The following is a 19219-nucleotide window of genomic DNA, read 5'->3' as shown; positions in this document are numbered from 1 at the left end:
CTTGGGTCACCGATCACACCAAAGGCCACCGGCAATCTCTATTTGAAGCACTGCATTTGCTGCTTCAGGGCTTTGCTCTCTGGCCTTGCTATAAATCAGCATACACCATCACACCCCCCTTCCCATCTTTTTCTCTACATCCTCACTATCTCTTTACCAAAGGTGCAATATTACATGTTAAAGTTCCTACAGTAAAAATACGCAAAATATGACAAAGCAAGTAAATACCATCTGTATGAACGCTGGGAGGTTAAAAAGCAGTTTTTATTTCATTCATTAAGACTAACAAGGCAAACATGCTAATTAGTTTATTTAAAACATTTAAAATATATTTAAAAAGTCTAAATACAGGAAGCATATGTAGTCAGTCAGTACCTGAAAAAGCAAACAGACCACCATTTAGATGCATTACAGCTTCCGTTGACTACTGCAATAATCTTAATAGCTAAACCAGAAACTCTCACAAAATGGACAGTGTTAGGTGCCAACAAAGATTAACAAAAAGAATTAAAGTTTAAAATATAGCAGTGACACTACTGGTCCATGTGATGAAAGCGCTAATCCCAGTGATGGTTGACACCAAAATTGCACTGTGTCACTTCATTGCTTCTGACACACTTCTGCACAGTGAAATTCATGGCAAGTCACCACAATACCAAACGAGCATGTGCAAGAAAAGTCAGCACACACCTGACGCAATTCCACTTTTTCAGGAATAGAGCCCAACATTTGATACAGCTGTACAGTCATCATGTGCAGCCAAACATGGATTGCAAACCAACTGTCCTTGATGAAAAAAGTGTGTAAATACTGGTTTCCCTTTACCCATTTCCTTTGTTTCATTTTTGAAATGCAGACGTAGGTTTTATAGGAGGGATAGTGCTAGCAGTCCTCTCGGTTTCTTTTTGCCCTTCCTCTTGCTGGATAATTTTCTATACTTACTATGACACCTCTGCTGTTCAGAGTCATTTAAGGAGAGAGAGTCACTGGGGGCTGGGTTTAATGATTTTCTGTATTTCTAAGTGTGCTTTCTTGTATTGTATATTGTATATATGTATATTTTGGTCATGATGACATGGGATAGCTTCTCTGTACATTTAAAAAATATTCATCAAATAGTAAAATATAAACCATGGCATCTTTAAGAGCCCATGTCTGCTCATGTGACTCTGAACTCTGCCATACATTTCATCCCTAATTGATGCTGATGATCTTTTTATTTATCATATCCAATATGGTGTTTATGTATTAGTTTTGATAGACTACAAGCAAATCAAAAACATATCTAACCCCATTACATGACCTCAAGACACAATTTAAGGTAGTCTGATTGATTTAACATGACACTGGCAAGGGGAAAAATAAATAAATAAAAGTAAACTGGCTAAAACCAGTTTTCTGTAACTAAAGGCAAATGCTCTTTCATAGCGGTCTGACAAAACAAATGAAAACTCCCACTGACTAAAAAAACTTCTGTTAAGAATGTGAATGCTGCAGACACCTCATTTCAACAGTTTTGAGACCTCACACAAAATCAAAATTAAGCACACCCAAAGCCAAAGTCTGAATATGATTAGTTTTCCCCCAGCATCTCCTTGACTTATCTGAAAAAACTATGTGTGACTTAAGTCAGCTAATTCAGAATTGCAGCCTTAGAGACTGTCTTTATTGTGAAAAGGTGTGCTATAAAAGAGAAGAAATCCTACTCAGGGAGCTGGCTGCCTCAAACTGTCTTTGTCCCCAGCCTGTCCAAAAGACAAGTCTGTCAGTCTTGTACTGCCGTGAGTGTGACTGTTCTCCTTCTTTCCCCTTCCCTCTTTTCCCTCCTTCTCTCCTCAGGTGTCATAATGGCAGCAGACCAGGCCTTGATGGAGGTGAGATGGGAGTAATAAAGAGTGATCCACAGGGAGCAATGCGGGGGTTTCACATGTGTGGCATTGGCGTATCACTGTGGAACAGCAGGCCTCAGTGCTGCAGGAAAATGCTTTTACACTGAAGGAATGCTGCAGGTGATACATACAATTACATGACATCTAGAACCCTGACAGGCTGACACCCACAGACTTCAGCCATGTTTGTATGTGTGTGTGGGTATGTGTGTGTATAAGTGCGGGCTAGAAAGCTAGGGAGTGAAAAACAAGAGAGTGTTAAATGAAAAGAGAACACGCGGGTGTAAAAAAAAAATAAACCTAAGTGAAGAATGAATGAAGGTCTAGATTTATTTCCCACAAAACCGAACACCCCATTAGGACTGGAAAATCAGTTGTCTCACTCTCAAAAGGATCTGCATCAGCCATTCAGGATGAATCCTAGTAATAATCAGAACACTTGGGGAGGAAGAATAAAGAATTTTAAGGAGAAAAAAATACTGTGGCGCAGTCTGGCTTCAAATATGCTCTTGATCGAGGAAAAAGGGAGGTTGAGAAAGTGTCAAAGAGAGGGAGAGAGTAAGTAAGAGTAATTTTACTTCTTCTATTAACCTGACGTGATTACAATAGCCTGATGGGCTGCCTTATTTCATGGAATATTAAATTCAAATGCAGCTCAAAGGAAGGACAGTGGTGAAGAGGGGGAAGGGACACTATATCCTCTCAATGAAGCCTCAGCAAGCTTCTACTGGCCAACAGCCCTTCACTGCTGGAACAAACAAACAGTCTCTTGTTATGTTGTGCATTCTGCATAGTTTCTGCACAGCATGTGTATAGCACGACCTAACACATGTAATTTACCAAATATCTATTCATACAGCAGAGGAATCTGTAAGACCTCAAGAGAGCTGTAACCTGTAAAAGCCTGAAGTCACGTCTTTCCTCGTCTGGAGTGTCCAAGAAAACAGATAACACATAAAAGAAATTCCATCAAAAATTAATAAAGCAAATCCTTTGATTTTTCTTTTTAGACTCCAAACTGATCATCTTTAAAATAATCTTTTATTGCTAAAAATATTGCTAGACATTTGATTTGAATGAGGCCTCTGTAAATACCATAATACAGAAACTAATAGCAGTAGTTTTTTTTGGTCATAGTAATTGCACTAATAGAAGACTATTAATTGTAATATTAATATTATATATATATATAATATTATTGTAATTAATTAACATGTAAATGTCCATAGTAAAAATATAGTAAATAAGTAAATCTCAGGATTTTTCTGTTCATTCACAACAGGCCACTGATGCCAACTGCTGGAATTCACAGATGCAATTGATTTTTCAGGTATAAGGTCAATGTTTATGGAAGGGTGGTTACAACCTACAGTGAACAGTTGTTCCACTTTAGGAAAGCATGTGATCAACACAGATTGCATGGCTAGTGGCTTTTTACCTTGTTATCATAGTATTACGTGTAACACACCTCACCTTTGTACACATGTAGCATTTCGGATAGTACTTTGGTTTGTTTTATGTCTACGCAACAGAACATGCTGCATAACATGCACAGTGCAGGATGGCATTTTATACAGTCTACGGTCTGTCTGTAAACACATGTTGTAGTTAGAGGTTAAAACAGTCAGCTTATCAAAACATAATAGTATATATTTCAAAAAGTCACATAAAAACAGAAAATATATGAACTAAATACACTTCCGACCATATCATTTAAATTAAATGCAAACATTCTATAATAATAAAATCCACTGAAGCAGCAGCTGTCATCAGTTGTAATGGCAGAGTGATAATGGCAGTTCTATGCAAGCATCAACAAATTAATCTAAACAAGTTTATAGCTGAGTAGTAAAGACAGTGCGGTACAACACAGCTTGTAAAATTCACTGAGGCATTTAGACAAAGATGCAAGTAGAGCAAGATTTAATTGTTTAGTCAAAAGTGCAATTTTTACAGAATTTACAATGAAGATTTAAAAACAATACTGATAAAGTGAGTATTTAATATTTGGTATGTCAGAGTATAGCTGACACAATGGTCAGAGACTCAACTTAATTTATATATATTAGCTATTAGCTATATTAAAATGTATTGAAGCGCGAAGGAAAGAGCGCATTAGAGGTACATTACAAGTGCATTTAAGTGTGAATGTCTTAACAAACACTTCTATACCTGAGAGGAGAGTGCTGCCTCCACTTGGGCGTATCTAATGTAAAGCAGGCCTTTCCTGTGGCACACTCTTGCACAAGCATACATTATACCGTATGCATTGTTTTACCAGCTGCACGGAGGTATTAAAGGTGGCAAAGAAGTCTAAATCCGTGAACTTGTGTTCAGATGTTAAGATTGGATGGTACCTCTTCTTTTAAGTGTAAGTGAAATACATATTCGTAGAGGTTTGTTTTAATTTTCTATACCTTCTTTGTCCCTTGATTTCCCTGTCAACATATTTAGGCCACAGAACTATTCCATTCATATCACTTCATTTCAGTGCAAAAATAATAATGACACTAGATTATGCCCAAATCAGGGTGATGTGTATCTAGCTATCCATTTACCTGGTCTTGTTCCTTTCTTACATTTGACTGTTTTTTCAGGCTTAATACATAACAAAATTAAAAATATTTGAGGCTTCATGCAGAATAACTTCTAAAAAAGTGCATTTCCAAGCCTAATTCAATATGTATAATAACAGCAATTTTATACATTTCCAGCTTTTTTGCAAAAGGCTAAATTTTCCATTTAGTGGACAATGAACCCTGAATAGCAGCATAACATCATGGTCCAGGTGGTAACTGAGGTGGCATGCTGTCACCTAGCAGCACCATGTCTGTGTGGGCTTACTTAACAGAGGAAGTAGAAGAACAAGAACAAGGGGGGGAGTACACAGCCATTCTGCATTACACTCGACAACTCACTTTAAAGAATTCACTCCATCTCCTGGAAAAGCTGGACTTGTGATGCCTCATTTCACAAATGTACCTCAGACACTTCGTCCACAGTTTTATAACACTTGATCACCGTGAAAAACACAGCTGCACTATAATGTTGAGAGGAAATGAAGTTAGAAGGCAAACTCATCATTAGTCTTCAGATGAAATCAGGAGAGTGAGTGTTCAAGCATCGTTATCCAGACTGGGCTTTTATGAGTAAACACTGCGCCTTCATATGGGATGCATAATAAGCACCTCTACCCTCTGGGAGAGAGCAGCCATCAATGTAGCTGTGCTGGGCTGTGATAAACCTCTTCTATCAGCATGTATCTACATTAGCTATCAGCTCTCTGGTTGTAATAACAGAATAGGACACCAACTCACCTGTATCAGAAGAAAACCCTCCAGAGCAATAATAAAAAAAAATGTATCAGTGTTCCAGCTTGGTAATTACATACAATCTATATTATGGCAATCTTTTCATGAAAATGTCAGAACAATCACATTTAATACACTGGTAAAGACATAAGGGGGATTACACCTCACCAAAGACACATGAAGATATACTATACACATCAGAGGACATGAAGATCTCACGTTCCCATGTGCACTGCTAAGTGTGTAGGGCTGCAGGGAGGCGCAGTGAGTTGAGAGACCAATCCTTAACGGAGAGATCTCAATTCAGCGCCCAGTGTCAGTCAGTGTAGGAGCTACAGCTGTGTGTTTGATCAGTATAGTGAATCCCTAGCAGCTCCAGTGGTGCCGTTCTGTGGCTGATCATTTTTGACTTGTCTGTAACAAAGGTAAGTAAAAAGAAAAGTTTCTATGGAGGTAAATAAAGAATTATCAGTGTTCTCAGTCAGAGTGGTGACAAAAAATGGCAGATAACTGAGATAACTCAGTAGACTACACTGAGGAATTTTTAATCATCTGACTATTGGCAAATGGCCCCCTGTAGTTATTGTAGCAAATGCCTGCCAAACTTTGCTACCTGAAGCGTCGACTGTAACTGAGTTCATCAGCTAATATCTAATGAAGCTAATGTTAGCCCCGTGAGTTGATTTAAACATTGTCTTTGGTTGTCAGCTGACTCATTTGCGTTTGTTAGTACTAGTGAGTAATTATTACGTGTGATAAGGAGAGATTTAGGATCAGATTGTTATTTCATTTTATCATTTCATGTTGTCATATCAATAAAGTATTTTGATTGATTTTGATTGATTGTTTGATAACTCCTTGTTTGGTTGCTTAGCATACATACTTGGGCAATCAAGATAGTTAAATTAACGTTTGATTGTTTTTATTTATAGACATTATGTTTCAATGTTAATGTAAAAAAAAAAAAACTACTGTAGGTAGTAGCACTAAGCTAGTGAGTGGAACATGTTAATCGGAGCAGATACATCAGTCTTTACACTTGAGATCACTCTATCACTTTTGATGGGCCAAAAAGCCAGTTTCACTTGAGCACATATGCAGAATCTCTATGAATCATTTTATGTAAAACATCTTTTTAAAAGGTAAATACTGCACCTTAAATTGAGCATACATAACTGATTGCTAGAATGCCTAAATCAATAAAAAGGAAAAAGGCTGACAATAGTGTGTAGCCTGACTGTTTCCATTAGAAGTTTAACTGTCACAAGTTCACCCTGTCTTCATCACCACTTTGAGCTCCAACCTCAGCTCCAGTAGTCCACAGAGAAAGAAAGATGGAGTTAGTGAGTGAGTAGGGGGATGGAGGTGAGAAAAAGAAAACTGATTGACCTGAACCCAGACAACTGTCACCTTCTGTGGCTGATTTTTTTCCCATCTCCTCTATAATGCCTTTCAAATGACCTAGTCCTTCATGCAGCAGCTCACTGAAATTAACTTTCCATTCTCACAACAATACAGTTTGGACTGGATGTTAGCCCATGACGAGTCTTTATGTGTGTCACCTCATTCCAGCAAACACAGCTGACTGTATGTATTCAATATTCTATCCACTGCATTTAATGTCCAAACATTAACAGTACTGTCCCATTAACAGTTTTAGGTTCCTAAATTTACAACATAATTCAGATTTTGCTCTAACATACAAAACCCAGGGGAAAATTCCAAAAGTCACTTCCCGGCTTTGAAATCCACACGTGGTTTTGTTTTTTGTGATGTAAGGAGGAAAGAAGCAAAGGAGAAGGAGGAGAGAAACACCACATACAGGGTGTTTACAGATCTCTCCAGGTTCACCACATGTGATTACAGTCTGATGTTTAACACACCAATTAAGGTTTTTATGGAACATGGGGCCTTTGCTGTAAGAGGCCTGGCAGAGCACTCTTTTAAGTCTCTCTGTGTTAGTGGGGTTGGCACTTAGCAAACACTTTTATTCAAACTCAATTGTACCATCAGAACCTCATCCCTGATAGGGTGCAAAGAAACTGAGGTACTGCACAGAACACAAACACAGAGGACAGAAGACACTGCAAGCAGATTTAAGTGAACAGCTGAGACCCCTTTATAGTTAAACAATTGATAGACTTCAGAGACACTTTGAAGAACTTCAGAAGTGAGAATAAAAACTACAAGCAGTAAGGAACTGTAGAAGGTTCCTAGTAAGGCGTAGGTAGTAGGCTACAATGTGTAGAACAGAGGGTGGAAAAGCCCACCCACAACAGACATCAGTGGAGAGGATGACTCCTACATTAAGAACACAGGCCTCCAGTCTGCTTCTCCCCACTGGTAACCCTAATCCCCTTAGTAGAGGCCTGAAACATGGGGGCTGTTACCACACAGAACCACAGGAGGAGCAGGGTAGCCCTCCTCTGTCACAGCCACACTGGCAAACTGGCTCAGCCTGGGGTTTCAGCAGAGTACACTAAGGCTGCATCTACAGTCTTGATGTCATGCTGTCATTACCTAAGATTAATAAGCACCTTTTAACATTTGAGTAAGTATTTTTGCTCGTGCACTTCCACTTCAATCTTTAGCTTTAATTTAATTTGATTATGCACAAGAGTTTTCTTGAGCATACATGGTGTGCTCAACATTAAGACTGGGGCTCTGTTTTTGTCTGGTTCTTTCAACATGTGCCTTCTAGAAATTACTTTTATATAAAATAAATAAAGTAAATGCATTACTTTTTAAATTACATTACATTTTTTTATCAACATAGGAATTTTTTTTAACGAACATATCTGCCAAGTTTCAAAATATTCATACACAATGTATCCACAAAATATTGATAGACAACATATTTTGTTTGTTTTCCTAAAATATTTGCTCTAGCAACAAAATATCTGCTTGTAGCTAGAGTACGATGGAAAGGATTTTTTTAACAACCAGAATGAAGAGGAGGAATGACAGCAAGCAAAACGTATTTCAGTGCTCTTGTGTTGGTCTGACTGTTGTTTTCAGAAAGACTTGAAAATTTTTGAACCTATCATTTAAGGTTAGGGAAAAATTGAGATTTTGGTGAAATATTAAGAGAGTCAAAACTAACGCAAAGCATGGAGAGTGTTTCTTTTTTTTTTTTCCTTAACTAATCTAACCTAATCTTTCCTTAACCAAAACCAAAGTGCCTTTGTTACCTAAACCTTGTCACATGCCTAGTCACATGCAAACTCTGATCCTTCATTTTGTATGGAATTCATAGGAAACAGGGTTGCTGTTTTTCTTACAGTTCCACAGTTTTAAGAATTCTGTAATGTTTTAACAATGATCTATAACTAGAAGATTTATGCATTTCCTTCATATTCACAAAGCTGTTGTTTAGTGTAATATCTTAATATTTCAAAAAAATATATATGTCATTTAAAATATGTACGGCATAATTCTCTGCACTGGCTGTAATGCCATACCCTTTAAAAAAGGCCAAACAAATATAATTCCACTGTGATGCCAGTCTAGTTATTTTGTTTAAATACCACCATAGGTGTGATGGGGAAAGAGTTATGGTTTGAAGATTCTATGCCGTGGAATATTCTTCTTGACATTTATAAACGACAGCATTTATATGAGCTCAGCCCAAACTTGAGGCTTAGACGCCTATAAATAAATATATGTGTGTGTGTGTGTGTGTGTGTGTGTGTGTGTGTTTCCCCACAGTGATAAAGCAGTAGGGCATGGTGTTCGCACCGGGGGCAAGAGGCAGGTGGAGACTGTATACTGTTTAGCAGAGCTGGTCTCATTCTCTGTGTCTGCGTGTGCAAGGTGAGAAGTGTAGTAGTGTACCATCTCTTCTCTCTGCTCCTCTGCACTATGGTCTGTTATCAGCACAGATGATGTAGGGAGATACACCAGTGTGTGTGTGTGTGTGTGTGTGTGTGTGTGTGTGTTGTTTTTGGTTTACCTCCAGTCTGGATTTGTGTTTTCAGGAGACCTGAGGCATTCATGTAACAGATCGCAGTACCCTAACACTGCTGTTTTCCTTTTCCTTTCTCAGACTCTAACCTATCGCACCTCCTCTGTCCAAGGCCAGCTGTCCAAAACAATTCACTGAACAAAAATCTCTCCTCAACACAAAGGAGAGATCAACATCTAATGTGACTTTTCCAATCTGAATGTAACAAAACCCAGTAAACCTGTTTCTCGGTTCTTGGCAAATTCACATTTAATCACTTTTCCTTCCAGCAAACTGTTGTTTGTTCACCAATAGCATTTCTTCTTTAATCCTTTTCTATTATTTATATTTACATTACATCATCTATCTTACCTGGCTTTCACGTTGCTGGGACTTGTAATGTCCTAGTAGATGGCTGTGTTTTCTCTATGACTCTGCAGCTGGCTACTGGTTCTACAAATCTGGCCAAGGTACAGTTTACCAGCTGGAGCTGAGGGCTCCAGCTGGTAAGCTGTCTCTCTCCTACTACTGAGGGTTTCGTTTTAAGAATAAGCTACCTTCTAATGGCATTTTCCTTTTGGGAACTCTCACTACTCAATTACATGACTGCGCCACCTGATCCAGTGCAATTGTTTAGCTAAACCAACTGCCAAGATTTCTTTCATCCTCTTTTGGTTTTCCTGCTGCTGCAACAGAGTATGGACAACAGTGCTAATTCAAGATCTGATACCAGTGTGATCCTTTCTTCAATACCTTACATTATCTTTCTGTGATTAATGTTTCCAACAGAGAGTTTGGGTGATGATTTCACTGTTGGAACCCTATATCACCCATATGTCTGACTGCTTGGGCTTCTTTTTTGTGATGTCAATGATATCATATTGCCACATTTCCCAATCTCAACAATTATATTTGAGGATCACAATATTATCATAACCACAAGAAATAAAGGTAAAACCTCAAACTTAAAAATGCATGTTATGAAGTAGTATTATTTATTAAACTTGAGCCTGTAACACTACATAAAATATCTTATCAAACAGCTGTGTGAGGCAACATTATGGCAGTGTAGGGAATGTGTGAAATGAGCAAGATTTCAGCAAATATCTACTCCTCACATGTAATTAATCTTGACAGCAGTCATCAGTGGGATGACATCCATCATGTGATTGCCTTTAATCTACACTGAAAGTGACAGCTGCACATGTAGAGCAGCTGTATGAGCTGAAAGTCTTAATGTTTCCCATCATCCTAAGGATGTGAAGGAAAACAAGACCCTCTGAATACTTTTAAATGCTGTGGTCACCAAGACAAGGATGTCCATTTGACAAAACATTCACCTGCTTCCTGTAAAGAACATCCGTACACCCAAATGTTCACCTTTTCCTTGACAAGGAAAAGGGGAACCAAACATTCACCTGTTTAAAAAACTCAATACAGAGTAGGCATGAAAGTGGAGCAGAGCTCCCTACTCCACTGGATATGACAACAGTCTGGTCTGCCAGGGAACAAAACGCAACAACCTCTGCTCCTAAATTAGACCTACCACTGAGCCCACTGACAATGCGATGCTGACATGCAATTACTATAAAAGCTAGCATCCCCCTACCACCACCTTTCTATGTACACTCCACACAACCCCTGATCTCCATCTACCTCTCTAAAGAATCCTCACCTCTATTCTCTTCTACCATTTCCCTCCAATATTTCCATCGTGTCCTGCACTTTTGGAGATCCGTGGGGAGCACAAGTTTCCAAATTTAAATATATTTCATAAAACTGATTTGAATGAGTGTGGGTGCAAGTGTCTGTTACGAGCAGCATGTGTTTCCCTTCATCCTGCAGAGGTCCATGAGAGACATAGTTGATGGAAGCCAGTTAGAGATGCCCGTCCCTTCAAGTCAAAGTCCTGCTGGGCTGAGACCTCTGATTTAGCACCTTTTTCTCCCCTTGTAGCCCTCCATCTCTCTTTCTCTCTCATTATCTTTTTCATTCTCATCTGATTCTGTTATCCCTCGGTTGGACGCTGCAGTTACACTCAAAGTTGTGCTGGAAAAGGGGAAGATAATAGGAAACAAAGTGAACATGTTGGTGGGAGCACAAAGGTGTTGACGTGAGGGAGAAGAAAACACCACTCAGAGGTAACCTTTAAGCAACGTGGTCATTAACACCTCCATTACAAACATTTCTGTATGAGCAGCTCTATTAGTCATTCAGAGCCCACGCTTCTCTTCAAGACAGCCATACATTTTTTTGAACAAGACAGCAGGATAGTAGAAAAGACCTCTTTGTTTTCTTTTAAACAACAATCAGTCATCATCATCGCCACCACCAGCTGTTAGTAAGGCTCCTGCATTAAACTGATCCGTCTGAATATATTTACAGAGTAGACTGTGTGCTGCTATGATATGGCAGGTCAAAGCTGAACAGGTATCCTCAAAAGACAATGAATTCCTTATACACAATAACAGCATCCATTGCTGAACATATAACATAATGATGACGGCTGGGACAAAGTCCTTAAATGGCAGTTATTCCCCTATTTAAAATGTCCCCATCATCTAAAAATGAGATAGCGAATAAAAAACAAAATGCAGCCCTAAAAACTTACAAACGCTACCATTTGCATCTGGCTATTAATTTATTTTTATTTCCTCCAAGCAGAAACATGAAGCCTGTCTGTATTCAAAGAACTCAGTGTAATCTAAAGAAAAAACTATACTCCAGGCACAATTAGCTCCTGGATTCACCCGTTTCATCATGCAACTAAACTCTGCTTTACTATTGACCAGCTCACCTCCTCAACTCCATTTCTGTGAGAGTTACAGCTTCATTTCAAATTTGCAGTATTTCCTTTCACATTCAGTTTTAATGATGAACACATTTTTTTAAATCTGATTGAAGCTAAGATGGTCATTCTCAGTGAAAACTATTCAAATTGGATATACATTTTTTTCAATGCATGGCTACTTGAAATTCACCTATTAGCTGTACTTCAAATGATACAGCTGTTTCATAATTCAAATGAGAAAATCAAAAAGACAAGAGTCATTAACACCTTTACCAGATGTAATGGAAAAAGTGATTTGTTAGAGGTCTGAAAATAGGTCCTCTTTCCCTACCTATAATTATAGCTTTGAAACATATTATCGTACAGGTATGGCTTCAAAAGTGTCTTCCACACAGTGCTAACAAGGCCTACTGAAACTCCACAGGAGCAGGCAGAAGCCTTAATTACATAGGTGCATATATTACTACATAGCAACCCCTGCTGCTCCAATATTAATTATACTGTACAATAGACATTTTATTCCACTTGTATTCTTCAGGCGTTGCCTATTACAAACTTAACTTTCTCTCACTTTAATTTTGAGCCACGTATAGCATATTTTAAATTTCTGCAACTATGACATAAATATCAGACAACATGAATCAGCATACACAATTGTCTGACAGTGTCAAATAACATAGAACAGGGCACAATATAGTGAAAAAATTATGACAAAATATGAACGTGTTTGCTTGATAAATGATCATTTGTCAGCAAAGATGTGTAACAATGGAAATATTTTTACAACATGGTTATCTGTTTAACTTTTAAAATTGTCTATTCAGAGGACTCCAGTAAGAGAATTGAAGAGGTATTCCCAAACATACAACTTGTGGGCGACAAAAATGTCTCAACAGGCCCTGATGAGGTTACAATACAACACAGACTTCATTGTCACCAGGTTACATAACTTATTCAGGATGTGAGGAAGCCTAATGTATCAACCTGATGAAAAATAAAAAATAAATAAATAAATAAATAAATAAAAACTACTTTCTTAGCAGCACAGAAAAGCAGCATAGAAAAGTGTGCTGGAAAAGGGGAAGATAATAGGAAACAAAGTGAACATGTTGGTGGGAGCACAAAGGTGTTGACGTGAGGGAGAAGAAAACACCACTCAGAGGTAACCTTTAAGCAACGTGGTCATTAACACCTCCATTACAAACATTTCTGTATGAGCAGCTCTATTAGTCATTCAGAGCCCACGCTTCTCTTCAAGACAGCCATACATTTTTTGAACAAGACAGCAGGATAGTAGAAAAGACCTCTTTGTTTTCTTTTAAACAACAATCAGTCATCATCATCGCCACCACCAGCTGTTAGTAAGGCTCCTGCATTAAACTGATCCGTCTGAATATATTTACAGAGTAGACTGTGTGCTGCTATGATATGGCAGGTCAAAGCTGAACAGGTATCCTCAAAAGACAATGAATTCCTTATACACAACAACAGCATCCATTGCTGGACATATAATACAATGATGACGGCTGGGACAAAGTCCTTAAATGGCAGTTATTCCCCTATTTAAAATGTCCCCATCATCTAAAAATGAGATAGTGAATAAAAAAAAAATGCAGCCCTAAAAATGCATAAATGCTACTGATTACATCTGGCTATTAATTTATTTTTATTTCCTCCAAGTGGAAACATGAAGCCTGTCTACATTCAAAGTACTCATTCAATTCACAGATTCACCCGTTTCATCATGCAACTAAACTCTGCTTTACTATTGACCAGCTCACCTCCTCAACTCCATTTCTGTGAGAGTTACAGCTTCATTTCAAATTTGCAGTGTTTCCTTTCACATTCAGTTTTAATGATGAACACACTTTTTTTCAAGATGATAGAAGCTAAGATGGTTATTCTCCATGAAAATTATTCAAGTTTTTTTCCCATGTATCACTACTTGAAATTCACCTATTAGCTGTACTTCAAATGATACAGCTGTTTCATAATTCAAATGGGAAAATCAAAAAGACAAGAGTCATTAACACCTTTACCAGGTGTAATGGAAAAAGTGATTTGTTAGAGGTCTGAAAATAGGTCCTCTTTCCCTAACTATAATTATAGCTTTGAAACATATTATCGTACAGGTATGGCTTCAAAAGTGTCTTCCACACAGTGCTAACAAGGCCTACTGAAACTCCACAAAAGTAGGTGGACGCCTGCTCCAATATTAATTATACTGTTCTCTTCAGCTGTTACAAAGTTAACTTTCTCTCGCTTTAATTTTGAGCCATGCATAGCATTACATTAATTACATGTCAAATAATAAATCAATAAATCAATAAAACAAATCATCATACACAATTGTTTGAAAGTGTAAAATAACATACAAATGGGTTTGAATATTGAATATATTCAAAGAAAAATAATTACAAAATAAAATCATTTGCAAGGGTAGATATGTAACAGAAGAAGTAATATTACATTTTTTACAACATGGTTATGTGTTTAACTGTTAGATTTGTTCATTTAGAGGACTCCAACTTAAAAGCTACTCCCACATGTGTGTGTCACCAGGCCCTGATGAGGTTAAGATATGACACTGATGTGATTGTCACCAGGTTACATACCTTACTCAAGATGTAAGGAAACCTAATGAATCTGCCCGAAAAAAAAATAAAACTACTTTTTGAGCAGCACAGAAAAGTCTATGTTTTACATTTGTAGTAACAATCATAGATTTAAACTAATGTTGTGTTTCTGCAATTCCACACAAATCATTAAACAGCCTAAACTTTGTCAAAGCAATGACATATGCAGCACCTTTGAGTAAATATTTTTCAATTTCACTGTTTTTTTCTATTTATACATTCCATCTGTGCGTAATCAATCCCCAACAAATAACATACATACGTGACTTTTATAAAGTGTAAGAAAAACTCAGCTGTGCAATTCAAACACAAACAAGGACCACACAAATCCACACTCCACTCCTAAACATCTTGTGCAAATATGAGCAAAGTCAATTTCAGCCAGGGTCGTACATGGTGATGCTCTCTGATATTGTAGTGGTCATGGTCTGTGTGTATGTGCTGTGGACATGAGTGGATCCAGCCAGGGGAGTTAGTGCAGGGGTGGAGTTGGGATGGGGGGCTGCTGGATGGGCCGAGGGTTTCTTTGAAGTCTGGATTCCAATTAAACCCCTGACTGAGTTCTAAGCACACAAGAAAAATGACTGAGGTACATGACATGGCCAGGTCCCCTCGTCCAGCCAAGCCTTTCCATTTTAGCCCCTTTGTCTCCCTGCAGCTCCTAATATTTATGATCACCCCTCCTGACATTACCCCCCCATCAGGACTAGCACCCCCACCCTCTCACCATCCCAACAGGAAAAGAAAATGGACGGGACTTAAAAACAAGGCTGGCAGAGTAGAGAACCAGAGTCCAACTCTGAGGTTTCACTACTAAATGCAACATAGAGAATATTTGAGAGACATCCACACAGAAAGGGGGAGTAAGATGAGGTCAAAGAGGAAGAGCAAGTGTAAGAGGACAGAGATAAAATGTAGAGGAGGAAGAAAAACCATTAAGGATGAAATACTGGTGAGGCAAATATAAAATAAAATATTCTGTGCTACCTACATGGACATTAGGATGTTCGTTTTTTTCAACATAAAGCTGTTTTTTTCTGCCATTGAGTGCATTCCTGTAAGCAAGAAAGAATTTGAAAATAAAAAGATCAAACAATAAACTCTAGCCGGTGTAACAGAAGTAGACTAGCCTATTAGAAGATCCATTCTATGTCAATAACAAAACAAATTCTTTGACAAAAATACAATATGCTTATTCATCTCCTACAAGGCAAACATAGCCATGGCACTACTGTAAGCTTATTCTGCTTTTGATAGGAATATCCTGGAAACACAAAACTAACACATTTGATGAAACATTATCATTTTACTTGACAAAGCAAAACAACAGGAATAATTTGCAGTAATTTTGATCTCAGCAGCTCATCCCTCATAGTGAGAAGACATGTATGGAGTGGGACTCTAGCACAATGCCAATTTACCTTAGAAAGCACCATGATACACCTTTTCAAAATCCAGTATCTGGCTGCTACTCTTCACAGTTTTGTTTTCTCTTGAAAAAGTGATGGTAAAAACAGTGAAGGTGCACCTTAGCTGGGGGACATGTTTTTGTTGAAAGCGAATGGAGAGAAATGGTGGATTTCAGAGGTATCAGTCCTGCAAGGCAACCGCAGGCAATTCATACAGTACCTGACACTATGCCTAAAAACACACTGCAGCTTTTCTGTTTTTATTTCGGCACCTTTCGCACATGAATTCCATTCACTCACGCACTCTGAACAACACACAGTAGGTAAGGATACATACTCCATAATTCATTGAGCATTGAATTTCATTTCCTTCCCTCTTTCTTTTTTTAAACGTACACACTGCACACATCCTCACTCTGTACCACACAGACATACAAAGTGCAAAAGTACACGCATGTATTGTTGGTCTACGAACTGAGAAGTCAAACATAACAACTCAAATACACACACAAACATGCTCTAGAATAAAATATTGAAAAGTGTCACAGACACCTGGTCAAATGCTCATCTGATTCCCAAAGGAACCACCATGAATAAACTACTTCCTGCGGGAGAGACAAAAAAAAAGAGAAAAAAAAAAGGGAAGCAACATGAGTTGAGCAGAAAGAAGAGGTTCATATAATGTGTGTTCCTAGAGGAGACGGAGCTGGAGATGGGACGAAGCAGGAAGGGGTTAAGACTGGGAGCCAGCAACCTTTTATCACACTGGAGGGAGACAGGGAGCTGAGAGGCGCAGAATGGTAAATATTTCAAGATGATAGGTGACATAAACAAAAGGTTTACTCTCATTCCCACTTTTTAAGTTGCAAAATTTGGGACTGGTAATTCATAACAGCAGTCCTCGCTGACACACTAATACGACACTGAAGAATAGGCCCCTGCAACTCAACACAGAAAAAATGTGTCCTTCGTAACTAAATCTGTTCCCTCTAAAACTCAGCAATCCTGATCACAAAAGCATTAAGGTTGCTTGTTGAACATCAGTGAAATTAGCATAATCAGACAAACAGACAAACTGCATATATGTTGTATTAATAGTAATAGGACAAAAACAACAGAGAAAAGCAGTAAAGTAAGAGCTATGTATGCAATAGGTAAAACTTGCAACTGGAAAAATTGATAATTATGTATCTTTGGTGACTTAATCACTCAAACGCTTTCATTTCACATTTCACATAGGCACATCTGTCACTCATTTGATTGTTTAGTTCTGTCCTCTCAGTGTTAGAACTTTTTGAAGAATTTTTTAGTTCCTATAAATGAATCCCCTTCCTGTCTCTCTTCCCCTGTCAGAGACACAGTACTCGGACTCTGCTCCATGTCAGAGAGCAGTCTGTCAGTGTGTCTGTGAAAGCCAGATAACCCTTTGATGGAGAATACTGGTGGTTATTGTTGTGTGTACCCTCTACACCTTCCCTCCAACACATATGAAGATTTATTGAAGGAGAGGGCTGAGCAGCAGGAGCCTGGACTAACATGGCAGGCCACGATGGCAACAGGAAAGGGGCCAGGAAGAACAGAGGCAGCAGGAAGACACACCAGGGGGTGATGGGAACTCCACTGACCTGCCTGTGGAGGACACAATGCTCAGGTAGAGCTGACTGTGATTACCTGGCTGTTGAGAAGGACAAATAATCATGGGACCGCTCTCGCTGCATGTCCTCCTCTCTAACAAGGGATGGGAAGGTTTATCAGAAGAATGCCCCCAAAAAGAGAGAGGGAGACATCTCGAAAAAATCATGAAAATATTTTGAAGAATGTTATGTTACTTACAATATTGCTCGGTAAGGCTGAGTGTGTGCATCTACTGTAGTCAGTTTTTATATAAGATGCATTTTTTTTGTGACACAGCTGTGACAAAATCATACACTATGTTCAGAATTTATTTTCTAAACCAGCAGCAAAAAAACTGTTAAAGGCTGAATTACACTGATGATGAGTGTTGGAGGATAATTCTGTAATATTTGAGTGAAAGGCTCAGCAGGCCAGATGAAGGAGTGTGTGTCTGGAAAATCATGATGCACTTGTAGCATGTTTAGAGACTCTCAAACATTTCACCACACGACCGTATATTTAATCTATATAAAATATGACCCCTTTTGGGTGGTAATGATAAAATGGAAGTGAAATGAAGTTGGTGTCAGTTGAATATATGATATGTAAACATCTGCACAAACAACCACTAATCAAAGTTATAAGCTGATACCATGATATCAATTAATATAATTTGATCTACTATTAATCACTTTCAATTTCTCCTGTGTTTTCCAGAGTATGTTCTTCATATGATCTTATATTCGCTCTCCTTTTATGAGATAAATTCACACTGATTATGTTTTTGAAATACACATATATGCCGAATTGTTTCAAGCGTGAAACAAAGCAAGTGAGCACAATGAGAAAGGACAGACAGAGAGGTGAGATAGATAGAGAGACAGAGAGACAGAAAGAAAGAAAGGGACAGAGAAGGGGAATACACATCAGCAACTCATAGTGCCCTCTTCTGCTCACAAGCTGTATGATACTGAGTTTTTCCTCCTTTTGATCATCAAAAAAATACAAGTGTAAAGCACCTGATACAGTACAAAAGTGGTGCTTCTTTCTGAACAGTTCTGCATAAACAGATGAGAATTCATACTCTTATTTCTACAAATTATAAAAAAAATAGGAGCTTCCCCTGTTTATCTAATGCACAAACCTCAAACATCGTTCCAACCATGCACCAGAAATAATGATTTCAAGACATGGTAAACAGGTGTCCCACAAGCTCTGGGTCAGCCCTGAGCCAGCACTGATGTATGCATGACAGGCAGGTCATGTACAAAACTGGGCACAATGAAACCATTGCACAAAAATCACTGGGACAGCTGTTGTATATTTTAGTCAGAGAATCTCAGTATCTGCCTCCAAAATCAGCGACAAAAAAAGATGGCTGCACAATCATCACTATATCCTGGAAACCTTCAGCTTTGGCTCAGTCCAAATGCAACACTGGAGCACATGACATGCATGTTAGACTGAATGTGTGCCTGAATGTGTTCATCTACCTGTTTGTACCTCATATTTATATGCCCTCCAAATCTACACAGCATAGCAATATAGCTACTAAATTGGATGTGCATAATAGCCTACTCTTCTTTTCTATACGATGCTTGTTCCTATACTGTACATCATAGGGAT

This window comes from Trachinotus anak, unplaced genomic scaffold, assembly GCF_046630095.1.
Source record: "Trachinotus anak isolate AG129_WGS33_773 ecotype Australia unplaced genomic scaffold, CSIRO_AGI_Tana_v1 ptg000011l, whole genome shotgun sequence".
In the NCBI taxonomy this organism is placed as follows: Eukaryota; Metazoa; Chordata; class Actinopteri; order Carangiformes; family Carangidae; genus Trachinotus; species Trachinotus anak.
Note: the sequence above shows the minus strand (reverse complement) of the source record.